Raw genomic sequence first — 24,134 nt, 5'->3', positions numbered from 1 at the left:
TTTCTGGTGAGCATTTAATGAGAGAATTTCTTGCACTAAGCTGAACCTGAAGAGTATTTTCTCACTGTGCCACAGTGAAACAGAGTGGGAATGAAGGACACAGGCACCAATCACTGTGAATGTGATTTGACTTGGAGCATGGTGTGACTCTTGAGCAGGAGGTGGTGGTGTGAGCAGAGCTTGGCAGGGAGAGCTGTGGGTGCAAGCACAGCTGGACAGAGGGAAGGGCCCTGTGCACCCATGGGGGACTCACAGATCTCATCAAAGCTCAGGCAGCCTCAGAGCTCTGCTCCAGGGATCCAGCCAAAGGCTGTCCCCTGTCCCATGGGCATCTGCTGGCAGTGCCCAAATCCAACCCCATCCAGACAGATGGGGGCTCTGGGGACTGGGGAGGAAAAAGCTGTGGGGAAATGAAGTGCAGAGATTGGGGAGCAGCCTTGGTGGGAGCTAATGATCCTTGCCTGAGAGAATCAGCTTGGATCAGGGCTGGGAGCTTCAAATGCCAGAGCCTGAATCCACTGGTTTTGGTAGGAATGAACCATGGGTGGGCTCAGATCAAGGAGAGAGGAGGAAGAAAACAGCAGGAAAAGATTAGGGGAGCAATGAAAGTGATAAAAGGAGAAAACGCTGAGCAGAAATCAAAGCAGAAGGAAGATCCTGCCTCTCCACAGCCGTGCTGGTGCAGCTCTCCCCCTGGCTGTGGCCACAGTCTGAGCTTGCTGTGCCAGGGTGGCTGTGGCTGCCTTTGCTCAGCACTGACAGCTGGGTGCTGTTGGCCACATGAGAGAACTCAGCATTTCTTGAGTGATAAAACAGAAAATGAGAACATTACATGGGTTTTTGGTTTTTTGGAGTTAAGTTACAGCCCCAGCCTGGAGGCCTTGGGCCTGGCAGGTGGCTGCTCCTTGTGACAGTGCCATGCTCAGAAGAGCATCTCAAGCTCCTGCAGGCACAGAGCTCCAGGTGTAGCACCCTAAACTGACCTGCTACTTGTAAATTGAACATCCCAAGCTGGGATCCCATCAGGCAGCTGTGCTGGTTCTGACAGGCAGAGCTCACAGCCCTCACAGGGCTGTGCTTTGCACTGGCAGCTGCATGGTGTTGATGACAGCAGCCCAGTGTCCTTGTGTCCTTCTGGCATTCCTTCTCCCACCAAAGGACATGGCAGTGGGCAAGATCCTGGGAGGGGACACAACCAGGCCAGCTGACCCAAGTTAGCCAAAGGGATGTTCCACATTGTAAGATGCCAGCTCAGAGATGTAAGCTAAGGGAGAGAGGAGGGAGCGGGGGTTCCAATGAGTTTCATTTCAGTGAGTTTTCAGTGTTTGCCTTCCAGAAGAACTGTTTTGTGTGCTGATTTCTGCTTCCCAGGAAGTGTCTGAGCATGACTGCTGATGGGGAGTACACCCTGACCTTTTTCCTCTTCAGCTCTTGCAGTCACAGATCTCCACTTGTTTCTTTTTGCTGTGATAAAACTGCCTTATCTCAGCCTGCTGGTCATTCTCCATCTTATTCTGTGCCCTGTCCCAGTGGCAAAGGAGTGATAGAGTGACTGAATGGGCACCTGGCACCCAGCCAGGGTCAGCCTACAGCAGGTAACCCTCCCTGCCCTCTGGAACAGCCTCCAGGAGCCAGCCAGGGACCAGTGGCATTAACCTCACCCTGTTCAGTGTCCCTTTGCAAAGGGAGTCACAGAGGCTGCACAAAACAACCTCAGCCACAGGGCTTTGGCTGTGACCAGTGTTGGTCTCTGGTGCAAGAGAGTGACCTCCTGGCTGGGGTGAGCAGTGGGGAGAGCAGGGCACAGGGCTCTGCAGGTGCTGGGCTCTTTGGCTTGGCTGGAGGCTCTGAGTCTCCTGTCTCTGCTCCTGGGCAGCCTGGCAGGGTGCAGGACAGCACAGAGGGATCCACAGAACAGAGGGGCTCTTGCCTGGGCCTGGCCTTTGCAGGGAATTAAACATGGGAACTTTAAGGGAACTGCTCCCCAGTTTCATCCATTCACTATTTGGGTAGAAATAAGGAATGCCCCTTCTTTGCCCATAGAATGGACAGAGTTCTGTGGTTATAGCCATAGCTCTACCTGCTGTCATGGAGGAGTGTGGGACAGGGTCTCTGGCTTGTTTTACAGGAGCATGAAGTCACTTTTACACAGTAAAGGCACTTGTGTGCAAACAGCAAGTGCCACCACTGCACCTGCCCTGGCACATCATCAGGGCACTCTTTGCTTATTTGGGTTCTCCAAACTCTGCCCACAGTGGGGGAAAATGCAGGTGGTGGGAAAGGAAAATGAGACTCTTACTGTCTCTGAGCTTGAAATGCATAATAGAAATACTGAGTTCTCTCCCCAGCCCCACCTCCCCACATCTACACTCAATTTCAGCTGAGCCACTGTTTGGTTTTGTGTGTCTGTAGAGCATCTGTAACTTCTGGAGAGCTCTTTTTCCCTGCATGGGCAGCAGAAGTTGGGAGTGATTTGAAGCAAGGCAGGCCATGAGTGAAATGCCAAGGCCTGAGCTGACTGCATTTCATTTGGGTGTCTTTCACTTCTCAGTTCTGGACCAGCAGCCAACTGTGACTGGGGTTCCAGAGAAGCAGCTGCAGACACCCAGCCATGGCAGGCAGCCTCCCCTGCCATGGGAGCACACGGTCCCAGCAAACACATCCAATAACTCCACATCTTTAGGGTGCAGTGATCCAAGGCACTCTCAATTCAGGCCAGGAAGGAATCCCTTGTCTTCCATTACTGTCTGCAGCCCTGGAGATGGCTGTGGATGTTTTTAGCCTGGATGGCTGTGCTGCTGCACTGTGTGTGATGCCATCTAACTCACAAGTAGCAATCAACCTGAGCTGCCTAATTCATCAGCTGAAGTCATTAGTTTCCTTCGTTTTGAAGCTATTATGCTGACAGCTTTTAGAGGGAAGTTTCAATTCTGCTCTAGCTAACCAGAAAAGGCTTCATTTTGTTTTTCCTGAGGTTGGGGGATGATTTTGTTTTCTTTCATAGAAGAGTTATCTCCTCGTTTTTAGGTACGCTCACAGGAAATTAAAAAAAAAAAAAAAGAGCACAGCAAAAGGTGGCAGAGCTGTTTTGCTGTTTTCTGCTGAGATTTGGGGAGTGCTGAGAAGTAGGGAGGGATGGAGATGCCAGGAAAGGAAAAGGCAGGGGTGAGGGTGAGGAGGTCATGGAGTGGTGGGACATGGAGTGGTGGGACAGGGCTGGGAAATGGCCTGGGCAGGAGGAGGAGACAAAACAGAAATGTGACTTGTCCTGAGGGTCACCGTGTGATATTTAGAAAGTAAAGGATTTATTTAAGCAGCTTGCAGACAAAAAGCAAGCAGGTAAAGCTGCCTGAGGACAGAAAAACAACCATCCTACTCCCCTATTTTTGCTAAGGGGGAACAATGTGTGTGCTGAAGCCCTGCAGGCTGGAAAGGTGGCATGTTATGTTTAAGACCAGAGGTAACTTCATTAGAGCTGTTATATTTAGCCTGTCTTATAAAGACTATTATTTCTATGGAATATTACATAGAAACAGTTACTATGTACAACACAGTAGAAAAATGTGGTTTCTGTCCCACAGAGCTCACAATCTGCCTCTGTAAATTAACTCTGCCCAAACAGGTTAAATGGCAAGAGGTAGAATATTTGAATCTGTGAATTGTCACGTGGCTGGTAAGCTCAGAGAGGGGAGTAGGTCTAGCTGAGAGACTGTCTGTCCTGGTGTCCCTCTGTCCTGGTGCCCCTCTGAAAGGGTGCAGGTTCCCAAGGAGCAGAGGGTGACAGCTTTACACAGAAACAGAGCAGACTGGGGCTAAGGGTGAGAGAGACCAGCTCTGCTCCAGCTTTGATGACATTTTCAGATATTGACTGAGATTAAATTCCAGCCTGCCTGGATTTTATGGATGTCACCAGTGGCAAACATGGGAACAGGGCCCTCAGAGAGAACACAGCATCTCTACCCTCAGAGATGTACAAAGCCCATTTGAGCAACCTGCCCTGTCTGACCCTGGCAGGGCGTGCAGGGAGGTCAGAGGGTTAATTGTGAGAAGCACTGCCTTTGAAACTGGCACTGAAACTCGCAGCTAAGCTCTCTGCTCCCTAGGGAAGGTGTGCAGCTGCTGCTTCCCCTCACAGCTCTGCCCTGCACCCCAGGGATGCCCCAGAGCCCCCTCCACCCAAACACCAGCTCCTCTCTCCCCAGAGATGGCCTCAAGGTGTGGGAGGGGAGAGCTTCAGGCTCAGGATGGGACAGAGAGAGCCCTCAGTGAGCTGCCCTGCAGGGGCTGGGTGTCCTTGAGGAGGGGGAGGCACTGAAGCATCCATCCATGGATCCATGTGTGGATGGTTCCATCCATGCATGCATCCATCCATGCATCCATCCATGCATCCATCCATGCATGCATCCATCCATCCATCCATCCATGCATCCATCCATGCATGCATCCATCCATGCATGCATCCATCCATCATCCATCCATCCATCCATCCATCCATGCATCCATCATCCACCCATCCATCATCCATCCATCCATCCATGCATCCATCCATGCATGCATCCATCCATGCATGCATCCATCCATCATCCATACATCCATCATCCATCCATCCATCCATCCATCCATCCATGCATCCATCATCCACCCATCCATCATCCATCCATCATCCATACATGCATCCATCCATGCATGCATCCATGCATCCATCCATGCATCCATCATCCATCCATGGATGGTTCCATCCATCCATCATCCATCCATCCATCCATCCATTCATCCATCCATCCATCCATGGATGGTTCCATCCATCCATCCATCCATCCATCCATCCATCCATCCATCCATCCATCCATCCATCCATCCATCCATCCATCCATCCACTGCCCTCAGGGCTCTCCCCATCCAGAGAGAGGCCTTTTCTGGTAGCAGCCCAAGCCCTTGGGAGGTTCTCTGAGGGGCAGAGCCCTGGCTCTGTGTGCCAGCCGTGTGCAGGGCTCAGGGGGTCACTTTGCACCCACCCCAGCTTTGAGCACGAGCTGCCTCTGTGGTTCATGCAGAAAGCAGTGCTGGGGAAAGCCCCTGTGGCAGGGCCTGGCTGTGGTTGGCTTGCTGGTGAGAAGCAAGCAAGCATCACCTGGAGGGGAGCCAGACAGCTGTGAGCTGTGGCAGCACCCTGCTCTGCTCGCTGGAGGAAGGCTGGGTGCCCTCACAGTCTTCCTCATCTCCTGTGGGAGCTGCACCTGAGCCCCACCAGCCCCTGAGGGGTGTGCAGGCTGCTGTGGTGTTTATTAAGGGTGGCTTTTGGGAAGCCCTCAGTGCTGGCAGCACCAGGGGCTGTGCTCTGGGTCAGAGAAGCTGCTCCCATCACTCAGCTGGGACGAGGTGAGCTGGAAGAGGCCTCAGTGCCTTTTTGGCAGCACATTGCTGCTCAGTGAGGCACTGGGTGGGCAGGAGCCATTTAAGGTGTCAGGTGGTGGCAAGGAGCAAAGAAAAACTGCAGGGAAATGATTAACCTTGGCTATAAACACTCTGTTAAATTGCCATAAACTGCATGCAGTGGTAGCTTAAGATGTTGCAAACTAATGGTCACTCACTCAAGTCCTGAGCAGAGCTTCTAAACCACAATTAACATAAATATGCTCTACTTCATGAAACCAGAGTTTTGTCCTATTGTTTTCTATTCAGAGCAGTATTACAATGCTGGAATGTGTCTCAACAGCCTTTTAGCCCTTGCCCATAAAAAGAACAAATGTTTTCAGCAAGACAGAGCAGCTGCCTGGCTGTGTCCCCAGCAGACCCTGAATGCTGGAGAGGAAAACTCCTCCCCTGGCAGAACACCTCTCCGTGAGGTGGTTTCACACCATGGTTGCTGAAAGGAAGAGTTTTGGAGAATCACTTGCACTTTGTTTTCCATCTGGGCCATCATGGTACTGCAAAACCTGATGTGAGAGGTGAGGCAGAGGAGGAAAGCTGGTCAGGAGAGGCTCAGGGACTTATTCCTCGTGGGATTACACCTGGTGTCAAAGCAGCAGCACATCAAGCTGCCTCTGGTGATAGGTGCATCCAGCAGTGGGAGATGCCAGGCATTTCTCAGCTGGTAGCCTCAAGTTCTGGGTGACTGGTTTTACTACCCCTCTCAAAAAATCTTTTTTCTCCCCTAAAATCAATCATGTTTTGGTCATTGGGAGCTGGAACATGCTACAGACCAGTACAATTCTCTGCTTGCTTCATCTTAACTTTGAGCTTTCTGTTTCCCTGCTCTCCTAAACAGCCAGCAGAAGGTAGGTCTGAAGCAGGGACATTACACAGAGACCTCCTCAGCCTCAGATTCCCTTGTGTATTTATGCAGCCCATGTTGGGTGTGCAATATGAGTGAGCAACCTGCTTGGCACCTTTACTGAGAGGAACCTTCTCCAATGATTTCCAGCAAGTCTCTGAGGGCACCCAGGTTTGAGGAGCTCTTGACTGATGTGTGCCAATGCTTTGTTAGCTGGCAGCTCTGCGTGGAGAAGCACCTCATCCTGAAAATGATTGTTTTAATTTCATTCTAAAGGTAGAGGATATTAGAACCCGAAGTCTTAATGGCTGATGATAAAATATGGAATAGCAACTCCCCATTCCATTTGTTGTTGTCTCTTTCTTCCGTAAATCAATATAATTGAATTTCTCCCAACTTGCCCAGCCTTGCACGCAGCCGTGTGCAATCACAGGGGACACTGCACAAAGATGAATAAGCACAAAGCTGCTCTAAATCAGCCAAGCACCCAGTGGCCTCTCTCAGAGATTGGTTTTGCAGCACGCTCACGTTCTCCCGAGCCGGCCCGGCTCTGTCCTGGGGGGAAGGCTCCTTTCCCTGCAGCAGCTGGGACTTTCTGCAGTATTTATAAGTAGCATATGGAATTCTCATTGCCAGGAACGCCTGAGTCTCAAGAGTGGATGAGTCTCTGCTGAAAAGGCTTTTCACTGTCACTGAATTGATTCCCAAGTGAAGCTTGTCTCTGCCTCAGTTTCCCGAGTTGTGTGACTTCACCAGCCACCTGGTTTCCCACCTGACTTTCTTAATTTCTTTCCCTTCCCGTTCCTCATTTTGTAAAATTAATGTTGTGGAAACCCCAGGTTCTAAGGTTCTTTCTGCTGTTCCTGCTACAGAGTTGGCACATCTGCATCTCCCCTTCCCTCTCCCTGCCTCTCTCCAGGGCAAAGCCGGGTGATGGATCTCGCAGGGCCTCCCCTCCCTGCCGGTCTCAGAGCTCACCAGGAGAGGCTGCCAGGCCCTTTTACATAGAGGGGAAACTGAGGCAGGGAGCCAGGAGCCTTGCACAGGATCAGCAGGAGGCAAAGGTGCTGCTGGAAGCAGAGCTTCTGTTTCTGAGCTGTAGGTCTGTGCTCTCACCTCTGCCAGCGCTTGCTGGGGTGTGTGATACCCACCCTGGGGCAGGCTGGAGAGGGATGGAGCAGGAGCTCACCCTGGGCATGGGAAGCCCTGGAGGCAGGGATGGAGCAGGAGCTCACCCTGGGCATGGGAAGCTTTGGAGGCAGGGATGGAGCAGGAGCTCACCCTGGGCATGGGAAGCTTTGGAGGCAGGGATGGAGCAGGAGCTCACCCTGAGCATGGGAAGCCCTGGAGGCAGGGATGGAGCAGGAGCTCACCCTGGGCACGGGAAGCAGGGATGGAGCAGGAGCTCACCCTGGGCATGGGAAGCCCTGGAGGCAGGGATGGAGCAGGAGCTCACCCTGGGCACGGGAAGCAGGGATGGAGCAGGAGCTCACCCTGGGCATGGGAAGCTTTGGAGGCAGGGATGGAGCAGGAGCTCACCCTGGGCTCCTCCAGCCCTCGCTGCAGACCCGGCTGCCTCCCCTGTCCCAGGGAGAATTCAGGATTTGTGCTTCACCACGCTCATTTGTACTCGCCCCGTGACTCCCGAGGGGAGCCCGGAGGAAGCAAACAGCTCTTGAGTGCTGGGAATTCCCCAAAGGGGTCCGTAGTCATGAGCTAAAATGCGGGGTTTCACTTTCCATGCTGCGCTCACTGCACGGCCGACGGCCTGTGCCCGTCCCTCCCGATCCTTCCCATCGGGACAGCGCACACCTCCTTGAACAGCAGCAGCTGGGACACCGAGCCAGCTCTGTGAGCCATCCTGAGCTGCTGTGCAAATCTCGGGATGTGGAGCAGTGCTGTGTGCTCAGGCACTGCAAACCCTTCAGAGCAGCTCGGCCATGCTGCCTCATCCTCAGCCCCGGCAGGGACGGACAGACAGACAGACAGACAGGTGGGACCCCTGCACTGCTGCATGCCCAGTGATGCTGCTGCCTCCCGAAGCTGCTGCAATGGCAATGGGCACATCTGCAGCTGGAATGCGTTACAGCCAGGGCCTGGGAAGGGGATTTCTGCTGCCCACCCCATGCAGGAGGGTTTAGTCCCTCAGCAGCCCAGGGTGAGGAGCACAGGCGCTGTTCCGGGCTGGCTGCAGGCACGCTAGTACACTTATCAGTCATTAAGCTCCTCCCCCATCGCCAAGAAACCCCCTAAAAATCCCGAACCACCATAAAAATGTGTTGGCAGAATGGGAGCGAGTCATGCAGTGCTATTTGGAAAACACAATCTTGTTTTCAAAATAGATTAATGATGGGTTTGGTGCCGGGGAGTCTGCCCTCCCCAGCCCCCCCTTGGAAGAGCATTGCAGGCAGGTCTGCAGTCCAGCAGTAGAACTTCCTAAAAAATAAATACAAGACTGGCTAATAATAACAGTGCCACTGCTGGTGCTACTAATAGTGTGCTTCTGGCTGGCAAGGTCTGTGCCTTCACAGGCTGCTCTGAATGAGAGCAGCCAGGGATGGGGAGGTGACAAGCCCAATTCACTGGGATCCACCCTGGCAGGGGCACTGGTGTCACCTGATGGAAATTTAATGGTGAGGTTAAACAGCTGCCTCACAGATCCAACACAGTTCCTGCTGCTCTGAGCAAGAGCTAATTTGTCCATTTTTGAGGCTTTTCCCACTTGTCTTACTGGAGGCCAGGCTCTGGCCTTACCCTCACAGAGCCAGACCAGCTGGAAGCTTTGTGAGATCCAGCAGATAATGGAGATAGAAGTGATGGAAAATGCCACTTGGACATGCACTAGGCAGCTTTTTTCCTGCTAGGGCTTGTTTAGGGTAAGGGAGCAGAGGAGTTGTTGGGTACGTTTATCTGACAGAATTTCACTTTTGCAGATGACCAGCCCCTGCACTTGGACAACTTTGCCTTTTGCTGATAGTCTGGTCTAGCTGTCCTGGTAAAACCCCAGCAGGGCTGCTCTAGCCCCTACCCAAATTACAGAATAATGGAATGGCTTGGGGTGGAGGGGACCTTAAAGGCCACATTTCCAGGTTTCTCAAAGCCCCATCCAACCTGAGCTTCAAGGACTCCAGGGCTGGAGCAGCCCCAGCTTCTGTGGGTACCCTGTGCGAGTGCCTCACCTCCCTCACAGTGAAGAATTCCCTCCTAACACCTGATTTAAATCTCTGCCCTTTCAGTTTGAAGTGTTTTGCTGAGGCAGAATGAATTGTGGCACGCTCTGCCACGAGCCCAGGTGCTGCTGGGGAGGGCTGGGGCTGTGCCTGGCCATGCAGGATTGCAGCAGCTCTCCCTGGGCACGCAGGGCCCAGCGGGGCTGGGGGATTGCAGTCACACGCTGCTACTGCAGGGCTGGAGGAGAATTAGTAAAATTTGCTGCAGGATTCCCACACCCTTGCAGCAGAGACTGGCACTGCATCCCGAGGGCCTCTGATTCAGCTCTTTCTCCCCTTGGTCTCGGCTGCTAGCACTGTTTTTTATCAGATGCTACGGACTATAAAGTGATTTTCCTAAAAGCTGCTATTCAGAGCAATTTTCCCCCCCACCCCATGCTATTATTTAATGAAATCAATACACAATGTTGTTACATGTTATGTTGTTTGTAAGCTATAAGCTTTCAAGCTAGGAATTGGAACAACATTATTCAAAGCCTTTTCAATTTGCTGTGCCTGCCAACTTATATGTTGATTGTGGCATTTTGTCCAAATAGCATCAACTTGCTAAATGGCAGTCAGAAATTTAGGTATGTTAACAAGAAGGATTAGAGTCTGTCATGAGGATTCACCTGCATGCCAGCAGAGATGTCACTTCCTACACTTTGTTTTTTCTACCTGCCCCTCAGTTTGCTTGCATGCATGCGTGGCACAGGCTCCTTCCCGGCACTGTCAGGCTGCACCATGTGCTGGCTGCTAAAGGGAGAGCCAAGGAGTGACCCTGCAGAGGCTCTGCAAGTTGCATCCAGGCTGTGCCAAGCCTCCCTGAGCTCTGTGCTCTGCCAAAGCACCATGACAGAAGCTGAAACACCCAGGGGAGCCCACCTGGGTCACTGCAGCAAGGCTGGACTATGGCTGCTGCTGAAACAGCCCCTCAGCTTCCCCTTTCTGAGCTTATTTTAAACTGCAATTTTACAGTTGCATTAGTGCAGAGTCCAGAACTGAACTTCTCTCCTTTTTCACAGGTGGGAGGTAGGGGGGCAAGTGTTATTGATGAAATATCCCCAACCTCCATGAAGCTCCCTGCTCATTACAGTGGCAGGGCTGCAGCCACGCTGGCTCTCAGTGCTTTAGCAGTGCCCCACAGACCCAGCTCTCAGTGCCAACGTGGTATCTCCTCTTGCACAGAGATCATTCACAGCTTTCCCCTTTGAAACAAAGCCTTTGTAGTCAGATCACATCTGAGGAGATGGTTAGGGGCTCAGTGAGGTGATGAGTGAATGGATTGTGTTGCAGCAGACAGCCCCCACCTCCCACAGACCCTTTGGCCTTGTTTGCATCAGACATTTTATCTACACGAGGAGATAGCAGAGCTTCCCTCCCCTTCCTGGGCAGACCCAAAACTGTGTGTGAGTGGTGGTGGGGGAAAATGGGGCCAGGGAAGGGGCACAGAGGAGTTGGATGCTATCAGGTGTGCAATGGTCTGTCCTGCTGTTTTGCCAGTGCTGTTATGCTGGTTGGCTTTCCACTCTTCTGTTGCCAGAAAATATCTGTGCTGGCAAATGTCCCAGTGCTGATGCAGTTGTATCACTTGAAAAGGACTTTGCTGGCATTGTTTGCTATCTCTTAAGAGCCAGTCTGAGATATTCCAGCTGAAGGAGGCTGCAATGAGCTGCCTTTCCTTAAGGGCGTTTGCTGAGAGGTGTGACCCATATCTGGGGAAGGTGGGGATACTCAGGAAGGAAAAGATATCCTTGTGAAAACATGAATCAGCCAACCACTTGCAAATTCATCTGCATTTCTGATACTGAAACAAAAAATGAGGAAACAAGCCTCAGGTTTTTGGGGTGCTCTCCTGCGTGCCTTTTGAACCTCTGCTCTTACTGTGAGAGCCAGAAAACTGAAAACAGGAGAGGGGAGCAGTTTTATATTCATGAGAACCACTAAGCCACAGAGACCAAGGGCTTTATCAGAGGATCTCTAGGAGGCCCTGGGGTGGTGGCTTGAAGCCTGAATGGACCCCCCCAGGCTTTGCAGGATGTTACTTTTTGTACAGCAGTGAATGGGAGCCCGTGGCTGTGAATTGTCCCCCTGGTGATAGTGGGCCAGCAGGGAAAACTCAGAGATGAATTCATGCCCATAGAGAGATGTCCCAGAGAGGTCTGTGACACACACTTTGCCGTGCTCTTGTTCAGCACATGGGAAAACTTCCCACCATGAAAGGTCCAGGTGTTACATGTCCTGCTGTCCTGCCCTCAGCTCTCACAGAGGACCAGGAGTTGCAGGAAAGGTGTTTGTGACTCAGGCTAAATGGCCACTATGCAAGTGATGCTTTGTGCTCATATTAGCACTCTCTCCCTTCAGATCTTTAACTCATTTGACCAAATGATACAAATTTTCAGGAACCTCAGAAATACCAAGCTCCCTAAATTCCATGAGTATGGAGACCTGTTACCATTCCTAACACAGGAAAGGAACAGCAACTCTTCTTTCTCTGGGTATCTGGTAAGAACTGAGCTTCACCTTTAAGATGTTGTTTGTAGAAAATGAAACTTTTTGCTGTACACAGTATTACCTGTTTCTTTGATTGATTGCACTTGTTTGTTTCACTGTGTGAAGATCCCAAGCAGGGCTCCACGACACTGAGACTCCAGGTTTGTTTAAAGCCCAGGGGCAGGGCAGCCTTTCCATCAGTGTTGGACCTGCCATGCCATAGTGCTCTGGGAGGAGGGGAATGGACAGGGGAGCAGCTCCCCTCAGATGTTCCCCATGGACAAACCTTGTAGCACAGCCTGGAGATGCTGGCCAGCAGTGATGACCTGGAACAGGAGCAATCAGGTGATACAGACCAAGACAGCCCTGGAAATCATCAGGGTGGTTTGGCTGCCTGTGCCAAAACCCAGCACAGTGAGTTCAGAGAGACCCCTGCCTGAACCTGACCTGGGCTGCCAGGTTGTTTGGGGTGTAAGTCTTCTGGGGAGAAAGGCAACAACATCCTGAACATGCCTGGGGAAGGATGCTAACAAAGACAAATTTGGATGATGATGGATTAGTAGAAAGAGAGGTGATGATGCTGTGATTTCTCTCCTGAATTCGGCAAGAATAAGTGGGTGAGGGAGCTTTAGACGCTGGTGATGGCAAGGTTCCAGAATACCTGAGGACTGTGCTCAAAGCCTGGGTTTGTGCTGCTGCTGTAAACCAGTGTGGGAACTGACGTGGATTTGCTGGTGCTGGTGGTGCTCAGCAGGTATTTCAGGGCTGTGATATGAGAGAGGCAGGGCAGGCAGGGCTGGGTGTCACACAGACACACTGCTGGCATGGAGGGGACATGCCTCCGGGGCTTACGGGCTGGCACGGCTGCTGCAGCATCAGCTGCTGACTGAATCACAGGGTCCGGGCCTGGGAGGGGTTTCTGAAATCCATCTGCCTGCCATCAGTGACCCCAAACAGCAGCAGTGCTGGGGAGAGTCCTTTCTTCATGACCAGATGATCACAAGGTGTTCTGAGTCCCTCTGCCACTGGTATCATGACAAAAACCTGGCCCCAAGCTCTCTCAGTTGTGAGGTCTCTGCAGACTTTAGAACCTATTTCTGTGTCAGAACCCAGGGCATCCCTCTGGCTGTCCTGAGCAGCCAAGACCCTGCCAGGGGGCCCAGAGACCCTGGCACAGAGCCCAAGACCCCTGTGGTTTTGATTATGACCGATGGAGTTACCAACCTTATATGAAGATCAGTAAGCCACAACAGTTTAAGTAGAATAATAGTGAAGTTATCATGGGGTGAAAAAGTAGATTTTTGGGGCTTCTAGAATGAGGGTTCAGGGGGCAAGATGGAGGGATCTGGGCATGCCCAGCCTTTCTCCCTCTTCTTCTTGGCCTCCATCTTCTGCTGTGATGTTGGCACTTTTAGATTGGTTTAGAGTAGAAGCTCACTGTCTAACATAGTTGATGGGTATTGGAAAGTAACTGTAAATATTGTACACGGAGCTTTTAGTATAAAGACATACCACCACACTGGGGACAGGCAGAGTGCCTCTGTCTGTCATGCTGAGCAGACCTTAGCAGGCCAGGAGAAAGAATTTTATAGATAAGATGCAATAAACAACCTTGAGAGCGAGAGATGAAGAGCCGGGCTGGGAAAAGAGACTTTCCAGCTTTTCTTGGGGTCACTCTGAGCAGTGAGAGATCCCAACATTTCTGATCTAGCTCAGCCATCCATGTGTAGCACCTGGCAATTGCTTCCATTTGGAGCAAGGTCTGAGCTGGACTGTTCCAGAGCCTGTGTGCCCTGCATGGGTGAGTGCAGCCCTGTGTGCTGCAGAGCACTGCTGCAGCCTCTGAGACAGAACTCGCTGCTCTTGGTGCTTCAGGATACACAGGCAAGAGGGGCCAAGCCCAGGCTCTTCAGAAATGTCACCAAATCACAGAGTGGAACAAAAGGAAAGGCTTTCCTGAGGACACTGGCACAGGCAGCCCCCCAGGCATGGGTGTTGCTCCTCCACAGGGTTTCACCCAAACCAAAGGGACCCATTTCTTTTCGGGCACTGAAATCAATTAAAAATAAGCAAATAACAAAAGATATGAAGGTGGTTTTTACACTGGAACTTTAAAGCAAGGAAGAAAATCCCTCCATTCTAAAAACAAATCCAGACACAATTCCCAAGGTGGGAGTTACAACAGAAGCTATTTTCCTTCAGTAACATTCACGGCAGAATTCCCTTTATTGCAGTGTAATGGCCACAGCACACAGTGCACTGCCACAAATGACTTAGTTCAGACAGAAATAAAACTTGTATTCTGAATGTCTTTTAAAGTCATCTGTTGGTTCTGTGCCATCTCCTTTCTTGTTTCATCTCCTGCTTTACCTATAGGAAGAAGAAAAGGACCCCACTCAATGAGCAGGGGTGTGTGTACCTGTGTTCAATGAGAAATCCCCATTCATAGAGACAAGACTCTGACCCCCAGCAAAGACTGGTGGCCTTTGCTAATGATGAAAGGATGTTTCCAGTCTCAGCATCACACTGCTTTTACTCAAAATAATTAAAATATCTCTATTTTTCTCGTGTATTCACTGCATAGGTTTGACCACATCCACTGTATAATTTGTTTTGCTGCTACTTTCATGTAAAATCAGCTAATTTTTTTCCCCTCGTAGCTCTGTGTAGATCTTTTCTATAGTAAGAAGGAAGCCTAAAAGGCAACTGCAGTTAATTATCCAGAAAACCATGCAGTGGAGAGAAAAGGGCCAGGTGTAGCCCATGAAACTGTCTGCATTTTCTACCACAATCCCAACACTAGGCTGAAAATATCCCATGGCATTTACAAGCATCTTAAAATAAATGGAAAACCCCACAAGATGAAGATTTTCTTGCCTTTGTTCAGACTCCTGTCAGTTCAGAAAAACTGCATATTCATGCTATTCATGCTAATTATTATTCCTGAAACAAAACCCACATAGCACAATGTTGGGAATTATTTTTTTTCTTTGGGATGTCTTTTGTGGTGAGCATTGTGTTTGCCTCTACAACACATTTTTCCATTTGTTTTCATGTCGTTTCATAACTCCTGCCAAAAAAAAAAAAAATCCAACCCAAAACAAAATGAACCCAACCAAATCAAAAACCTCCCCCAGAAACCCCAAAAACTTTTGATTGATAACTTAGCACAAATCCCTACTTCCTTCTACACTATTTTTCACAGTACAAATGATATGCACAGCTCATCCACTGGTGCAGCCCTGCAGCTTGAAAGGTGTTTTCTGTATTATCTCACTTAGATAATTATGTAGGCACTGGTGAACATCACTTTGAAACAGTCAATAGAGTAAGGTGAAAACCTGAATTATCTTTGTTTTCACACATTTTGGAAGGCTGATAGAAAACTCAAGCAGCAGCACCGAGAGGAGCGTTGTACGTGCACGTTTAGCTGTGAAGAGTTGCCTCAGCTCAGCTCTGTGGAGCCCACAGGAGCAGTTATGAGACCAGATGTTTTTCTCATTCATTAAACATGCTGGCCAGCATGCAATTCTGAGCAGAAAAATGCTGGGATTGCTGGAGATACAAGACCTCTTTGTGATGTGAGCTCTGGTTTTACACCTGATCCTGCTGTGTGCAAGGGCTGCCCAGTTGGACATGGGGGGTGTGAGCTGGAAATAAACCCCAAATCAAGGCACAACTGCACACACCTGCCAGCCCCCAGGAGAAAGGGTGAATTTCTGGTCCCTCTGAATCTGGTAAGAGTCTGCTCATTAACTTCAGTGTGCTTTACTTTGCCTGTCTGGTTGTTTGGCTCCAAACTCCACATTTTTTATGTCTTGAGCAAAAAGAGTGTTCCTGCAGCTGTTGGTAGTAATAAGTCTCTTCAAATCAGTCACCGGGGAAGAACTTCACTCATTTGTACAAACAAAGCCAATGTAATGCAGGGATGTCAAAAAGCAACCATGGCTGGCACCTGCAGGGAGGCTGAAAAAGTCAATTCAGGATGACTTTAGAGCTGCAGTTCTGTATTGACTTCCAGAGATTCTTCCCTGCATGGGAATGGTGGGGTTTAGCCAGGAAAATGCTGGAGCCAGCTAGAGGAAAATGCAGTTATAGATGATGATTATAGATAAGGAGTGTCTCTCAGGACCCCCTGGCTTTCTGCTCCAGCCCAGAGGAGTTGTTTAGACTGGAAAGCAAGCAGCATGTGGAGTAAGACATGGCTTTAAACTTCAATTTTCTTTTAAAGGTGGCCAATTGTAACACTTCATAGAGATGCCACAACATCTGTAGCTGTGTTTGGTTGGTTGTGGGGTTTTTTCGGTTTTGGTTTTGTTTTGTTTTATTTTTTTCCCCCAAGGGCGAATTTTATTTTTCTTGGAACAATTGAGTTTGGTAGCTTTCTAAGGAAATTAGGCCCAGATATTTTTTCTGCACTTTTGAATGGTAGCTGAACTAATGTTGCTGGCACTGTGAGGGCTGCTGCTGAGTCAAAGGACAGCAAAGTTCCTGTGCTTGCCAGCAAAGCTCCTCTGGGCTGAGTCTGGCTTGGCAAAGAGGGCTCCATGGGGCCCTATATATTTTTATGTATACCTGTACATATCTGTATCTGTCTCTCTATATCTATTAATGTAGTCTTGTGTGTGTGTGTATACTTATAGAAAGACAGGAGTTTTTAAAACCAAAAAGCTAAACTCAAGGAAATGAGCCACTTACTGAGTCACAATGGGCTCTGCTCATTCAGAAACATTTTCATTTAAAAATACTTGTGTTATTTAGAACAAATATTTCCTATGAGATCCAGATTCAGAAGGATTCTCTCAATAGATTGTGTATTTTTTAGGAGTGTGGAGGGCATGGAAGGTGAGGTTAAGTTATCAGAAGCATCAACAACACAATATATGAGCATTGCACTGAGTATTTCAAGAGTGGATTGAATTTTTTGCTGGGTTCATGCCTTGCTGAACTGTTTTCACTGGTACCATGATGAAAACCTGCCCTTCTGCCCATATTTTGAATGTGGAACAGAAAGAGCTCTGAGCGTTTCTTGTCAATAAGGATGAATTCTGGGATGTGAACAGGGAATTTTTCCTAGTACATGATGTACGAGGCTAGAGGCAATTAGTTTACCAGCTTTGTGCACTTTGACCCTTTTACACACACTAAGTGGTTTGATGGTAGTTTGAGGAAAGCATTAGGATCGTCTGTTAGTCAGATTTCAAGTTAATTAACCAGCCAATCTGCTCACACTGGAAGGGGCTCGTGTATGATTATGAGTCACCCAGTTGGGTAACTGATATTTGTTTATTTTTAGGCAGACTATGAGGCACCCAGACACTATGGCAATGGGTTCCAGATCAGTACTTTAAATATATGAAATAAACTGGTGATTTGGACCTTGCAGATGAGAGGAGTGTCTGCTTTCTCACAACCTCTCCCTTTGTGGAAGATGAGGTCACGCTCATCACATGAAGACAAATTCCTTATCCTAAGTATAGTTAAGGCTCATTCCTGAAATATACAGAAAGCATTATTTTGGGATGGATCTGTATGTACTCTTGCAGTCCTTGGTAGGCCCTGTGTTTCTAAATGAAAGAGTTGGTCTTACCTTACAATTACCTGTGTAATTGTATAAAATTGTGCGGCGCTGCATTAATAGCATCCAAATTTTTGGTGCTTTGGGCCTTTATTCTTGAAATGTGGTGCTCAAAGTGTGGGTCCATGAAAGTGTGAGAGGTTGGCAAAAGCGAGGCAAAGAAAGTACAGTGGGATTTGGGAACAGAGGTGGGGTCTCGGGTACCATTGAGACAAATTGCCTGCCTTTGGAGGTGATCACACTCCATTAATGAATCCATCAAACTCCTCTCCACACTAAATTAGGATCCTGTCCCACCCCAGGGCCACCAGCTTCCTGCTGCCATCTTAAAGGGATTTGTGGCCAGCTCAGACCCACTTGTTCTTGTGCCAATGCTGACTTTCCTTCAGCAGCTTTTCCTACAGGGCACATCCCCATTTCTTTTGTCAAGGACAGGAGGAAATTTTTCCTTGTCTGCATTTCTGCATGAGGAATTTGGAAACAGAAGGAAGGCTTTGTCTAATAAGGACTTTTCCAGGGGCTGGTGCCTCCCCCTCAAAAGGAGTGAGTACTTTTCTTAGTTTCACTTTCCTTTCCTCAACTTTTGCCTCCTCCATAAAGGTGACACAGGATTCATGGAATGTTACTTGCTTTTGGTTCTGGGGAAAGCGTGGCATAGGGGGACATCAACGTCACCCATTCCTCTGCAGAAGTGACTTTGGACCATGCAGGATGACAGGAAGAAAAACAGAATGAAATGAGACCTGGCAGCTTGTTCACGTTGCTAGAGACCATGAGTCCCAAACATTTATCTGTGGATGTGAGATATGGAGCATTAATTAAACTGTGTAAACAACCATTTATTCATTCTTACTCTATAGCCTGGTGAAAAATTACGTGCTGGGAATTAGGTATCCTTCTGGAAAAGTGTAATTTTTATAAGAATTGCATTAAGCAAAAAGTTTACTTAATTTAGAATTGCCCTTTTGTGTATTTATGTCTCAATATTGTATTTTTAACATTGTTTTTGTTTAGTGTATTTTGTGTAAGTAGTCACTTAATTAGCAATGACTTCATTTAAGTATTACAAAGATGATTTCCATATTTTATTAGTATTTGTTTTAGCATTGTAACTACATAAGCACAGTCTTCTCTTCTTCTGGAAACAGCTGCATTTTCATTTTCCTGAAATGGGTTTTTTTAGGATCTTTCCTTGAAATTATTTTGCTCTGTACATTTCATATTTGATCACTTCTGCAATGAAATTTAATGAGTTTTCCTTATAACAGTTTCCAGTGCAATGGTCCTGCAGCATCATTATTCTGGTAAATGCAATGAGGAGAGGAGAGGAGACTTTTACATAAACTCTTTCTATATTGTGGTTGCAAGAGGATTTGAAGGAAAATTTTAATAATTACGGTGAAATTAAAGCGAGGTGATATTGTGCATGATTTCAGACTCTGAGGGACCTTCTCACAGCGGTTTCACCCCAGCTGGTGGTGGCATGGAACCACATGAAGGAGGTTTAGTGCTGGAAAGGGGTTTTCTGTGAGCCATGAAGGCCTGGGAGTGTCAGTGGGGTGGGAGAAGCCTTCTGGCTCCTGGCTCGAGCCAGCAGCACACATCTCATGCTATTACAAACAGCCAATTAAACCAGCAGTGCTTTAATAAACAATTTAAAAATATCAGACGTAGCAAAACAAACCTGGGGGTGACAGAAACAGTGTTGTTTTTAGAGGTGGCAGAGAACAGAACATCCTTTTATTGGAAACACTACATGTCCAGGAGGAAGGCTGCTCCTTTGCCGTGTCTCAGCTTCCCCAGACACTGCTCACACAGTCTCAAGCAGTGCTGGCCCGTGGAAACCCATGTGCCAATTTGTGTTTGTAGAAGCACGGGCTTCCCAGCTCTCCCAGGGATATTCTGTCACCTAAATAAAAATTCCTCTTGCAATTCTTGCATGTGAAGGTGAAAAATATTTGGCAATAACCCAAGAAATGCATAATTTAGATAGAGAAAAAGAAGGGCTTTTAGTGACCCACAAGCAGCTGTTCATTTTGAATGTTAGTGGCACACATCATGCCTGGGCCTTGCCTTGTGATCTGTTTTTTAGCTGATGACCAAGAAGTAGGGTAGCTTCATGCTTTCCACCTTGGGAGCTGCAGCTCTGGGCTGGGTTTGGCCACTGATGTGTGAGAAAGGACTTCAGGTTGTGTTGATGCTTGAGCAGCTTGAAAACATGCTGATGACTCCTTATTTAATAAAGGAATGGGCCAGCCCTCAATGCAACATCCTGAACATCCCAAATACAGCACAGTGTGAAATAATTTCCCCAAAGTAACCTTCTGAAGTTAAGATGCAGATAAGGCTGCCTGAGGGGTGAGAAATGAAGAGAATTAAAGTGGGTATTTCCATGGAAGAGCAAGAAATGAACTGAAAGGGGCTGGTGTCTTTCTGTGAGGCATTGAACTCCCAGTATCACAGGGATCACCTCTGGGGGCTTGGGGAGAATCTAGAGAGACCAGTACATATACTTTAGTCTCTAGATAACTTCTGTCACTGTCATATTTTCTAGAAAAATCCCTTCACCAGGATTTCACTCCTAGGAAGATGAGAAGCCTCAGAGAAAAAGGAAAGCAACATTATCCCATTTGCTTCTCCTGTATTTTGCTGCTTTGGAATGTGGTCTGGAGATTGTTTGTCCAACAGGTGGTTGTTTCATTGGTTTAATGTGAATTGTTTTAACTTAATGACCAATGAGGGGCCAAGCTGTGTTGGACTCTGAGGAGAAAGTCACCAATTTTTCTTTAGTATCTTTTAGCTTTCTGTCTGTATCCTTTCTGTATTCTTTAGTATAGTTTAGTATAGTATTCTTTAATATAATATAGTATCATAAAATAATAAATTAGCCTTCTAAGAACATGGAGTCAGATTCATCATTCCTCCCTTCGTCGGGGGACCTCAGAAAATGCAACAACTTTGATTTAATCCTTGGACTTTACACTTTGAAAAAAATGCGTTAAAAAGTATTAGGTGATGATTTAGTTTTGTCAAGGACTACTGGTTCAGTTCTTGGGCTGGTGTGGTCCTTGCCCACCTCTGCTCCTCAGCTTTACCAGTCCTTCAGCTCTGAGGCACCTCTTGGAGCAATGGCCAGGTTATTACAAAATGATGGATCCAAAGAAAAACAAAGACCTGGCTGACTCATGAAAATTTAGTGGGGGCAAATGTCTGTTGAGTTCTGTTTCAGCTCTGTTAGCATAAAGTTAAGATGTATAGAATGTCCTGGAGGATCAGTCCTTTGGGTGGCTCCATGCAGGTGTGTCACTGAGTGCTGCAGAAAGCCTGTCTGCTTTTCTTTGCTCCTGGCCCTTCTGCCCCCCAGCCCCAGCACCATCCCCACTGTCAGCTGCCTACCTGGACACTGGGCCCTGCTCAGACTCCCCTGTCCACCTGGGGAGGTGTTTTAATCCTCCTTCCTTCACAGGAAAGAGGCAAAAGTACAATAAAAATCAAATCTCTTCACTGGGGCCTGGGCAAATATTCGACTCTCTGGCCTCTGCAGGTTATTTTTGTTTAATAAAATGCGGCAGAGGAAGATTTCTCAGGAGACTCTCTGCTTCACTCCATACTGCAGGGTCAATATTTTAACAACTTATTTTTCCTTGCATTTGTACTCTCAGAGTGTTTGTGCTGGGATGGCTGAGGTGGGACTGACACCACTGAAATGCAGGGAGAGAGAATTAGCAGCTGGGACCCTCAGCCTATCATACAAAACCACCATGAACAAAACGCCCCAAACACAGGCTCCAGCTATGGGCAGTGGGGACTTTCTTGGGCGCTTCTAAATGCAGCAGTTTTGCAACATTTAATTATAGCAGAACTAACTGTGGTTGAATACAGAGAGATGAAAATGTGAAAATCAAGAGATATAAGGTATTTGGGGTTACCCAGGGCTGAACTCAGCCCCTCCACATGATTAAAAAAAAAAACCAAACTAATGAAATTATAAAAAAAACACAGAATTGATTAGCAGAAAAGGCCTGTTGTCACGGACTCAGGGTTCTGTAGATTCACATGGCAAACTAAGAGGTGATTAATAAAGGCTAAATAATGAGTGAGCGAAGTGTCTGCCCATATTGGGTTTGCAGTGGGCACCAGGTGAAGTAAACATTTCTGGGGGAGTTGTTAACTCTCAGGTCTGCCCTGCCCAAACATTTCTCAAACCCCAGAAACATCTAAGTCATTAAAATGGGTGTAATCTACTTCATCTTAGAAAAGTTATGTAGTTAGGGGAATTGAAGGAAAGGATCTAGCCAATATCTTCATTGTTGGGTTTCAGTTTCTTATTTTCTTTCCTTCCTCTCCCTGTTTCCTCTTCTCTATCTGCTTGTGCCCCTATTTCACTGTAGATTAGGCAGCCAGGACTGCATTTTTGTTAGAGTGCTGCAAGGGTGCTCAGGAAGGCTGAGCAGTGCCTGATCAGCCCAATGCTGGTACCAGTAATCTCAGAGGAAATGGTGAGAGTGAGCTGTGTCCTTCCTTCCACAATGAGATGGAGGGGAAGAGTAAACACCACAACAGCTGCTGTCTTTTCTGTTTCTGCACCTCTTCCCTCCTGCCCTCCATTTCTATCCTCATCTTTTATTTTAGCTTTGGAGAAACAAAGGAGAACAACATCTCCTGTGGCCTATTTAAAATAACCTTTTCCCTTTTTGCCAAAATGGACAGTTGTTGTCACCTCTGGTACCTTACAAGAGCCAGCAGAGAGTGACTTTCCCTGGGAGTAGGTCATCCTGTAAGCAGGAAAAATAATGAAGCCTGTTTCTCTGCAGATCTATGTTCCTATCATGGAAAGGGCAGTATTGACTTTTAAGTTAATTATACTCAAATCTACTGTTATCTCTGCATAAAGCATAAAGCATGTCATGCCCTGCAACATCCATGTTCTTCAGCCACTCAGCCTTCCTGACCTCCCCACGGCTGCTCTGCTGCCTTCAGCCTTTCATCCTCCTTTCCATCTTCTCTGCACTTTACAGCCTCTGTGTTTTTCTGCTGCTCCAGGTTTCTCTTGAGATTGTCTTGTCATTTCCTCCTCCTTTTTAACCCATCCCTTCCCCTGACTTGAACCTTCTCTTTGAGGGGCTGTGTGAGCTGCTGCTGTCAGCATAAATAACAGCAGGGCTGTGGTGGAGCAGTGACAACTCCCAGCACTTGGGGAGCTCCAGGGAAACAGGGCAATGCCTCACCCCACTCCTCCACACTCATTGAGCTCTCAAGGTCTCTCACATCCCATTAACCACAACACCCTCCAGAACTTGCTGTGCTCCAGAGATGGGGCCCACCAACAGCCCATCTCCACTGTTGACCTTCCATCCAGTGCCCAAACTCCAGCCAGGGAATGTCCTTTTCCTGCTTCTGGCACTGTGCAGCTCTTTCCCACAGCTCTAGGCAGCACAGGGCTCACCCCAGGGCTCCACAGCAGGGACAGTTCCAAACACTGGTACCAGGGCTTGTATGGCACAGCAGCTAAAGGTGGAAGAACTGAGCCACAGCTGCTCCCTGGTATTCAATCAGCCCTTTGTACTGTGCTGTGCACTTCCTCAGTGGCTGCTATCTCTTATTATACATTTTTAATTGATTAATTTTTCATCCTTATCCTAAGGTCACGTGTTCATGGCAGTCATTGTCAGCACCCCGTGTTCATTTCATGTAAAACTATATTTAGACATTTCCTGGATGACATATCCCTAATCTACAGTATCCTTTTATGGCTCGTATTAAGTCAGACTTCAGACCTTTAGGCCAGGCTTGGTTAGTCCCTGACTGGACCACAGGGTGGGCTGCTCAGGAGAAGCTTGTTGGTCCCAGCAGTGTGACAGAGTTACACAGCTACATGAGGCTTCCTGCCTTTTTCACACTGTTTTTGGCATTGCAATATCCTGCCCCGTTCCCCTCCTATTCCTGTGCCTGCCCATGGCATGCTGCCCAAGGGGGCTGTGAGGATCCTGTCTGGCCTTTCCCTGAGCAGCACCACAGGGGCTGCTGTGGATGGTGCTGGTGGATGCACTGCTGTACTCACCATGGCACTGTGCTTCCCCTTTGCTTTGCCCTTACAACATTCCACACATAATTCACCCCTGACACCCCACTTATTCCCCCCCCCTTTAAAGGATTTTAAAGCAAAGTGATATTCCAGAAATAGGGTTACAGGAGCAAAATCATTAGAGGTCAGCTTGGGAAAGTCCAAACCATGGTCCCTGCTTCCCGGCCACTATTTTTTATAAATCCTGTAAAAATTAATTTAGGCTTGAAGGACTGTACTTTCTATTAAGTGCTCTTGAAATTGGCTAATGGGGGAAAGAAGATTGAAGGGTGAGAGATGTGCATTTCCCAGCTGATCTCATAAGCTTTATTTCTATAGGAAATCGGTATAAAATGCGAAAGGGAGCAAGTCACGTTAAAATAACAGTTGATCCTTCACATATCTGATGCTTTTAATACTTTCTCTCCCTTCCAATAAATTGAGGGGGGCACACAGGGCTGAGATGCTGTGCCTGAAGCCTCAGACTTGATTTGCCAAGCTGAAGTTGAGTTAGCA

At 48.1% G+C, this 24,134-nt stretch overlaps 1 long non-coding RNA gene across 1 annotated transcript in view; it reads right to left on the bottom strand.

The window, feature by feature from the left end:
- Positions 1–24,134, bottom strand: part of LOC141729322 (uncharacterized) — a 76,727-nt gene that overhangs the window by 43,434 nt on the left and 9,159 nt on the right. The gene's annotated exons all lie outside the window — the stretch shown is intronic.

This window comes from Zonotrichia albicollis, chromosome 6, assembly GCF_047830755.1.
Source record: "Zonotrichia albicollis isolate bZonAlb1 chromosome 6, bZonAlb1.hap1, whole genome shotgun sequence".
Classification (NCBI taxonomy): Eukaryota; Metazoa; Chordata; class Aves; order Passeriformes; family Passerellidae; genus Zonotrichia; species Zonotrichia albicollis.
Note: the sequence above shows the minus strand (reverse complement) of the source record. Positions and strands in the feature narration are given on the sequence as shown.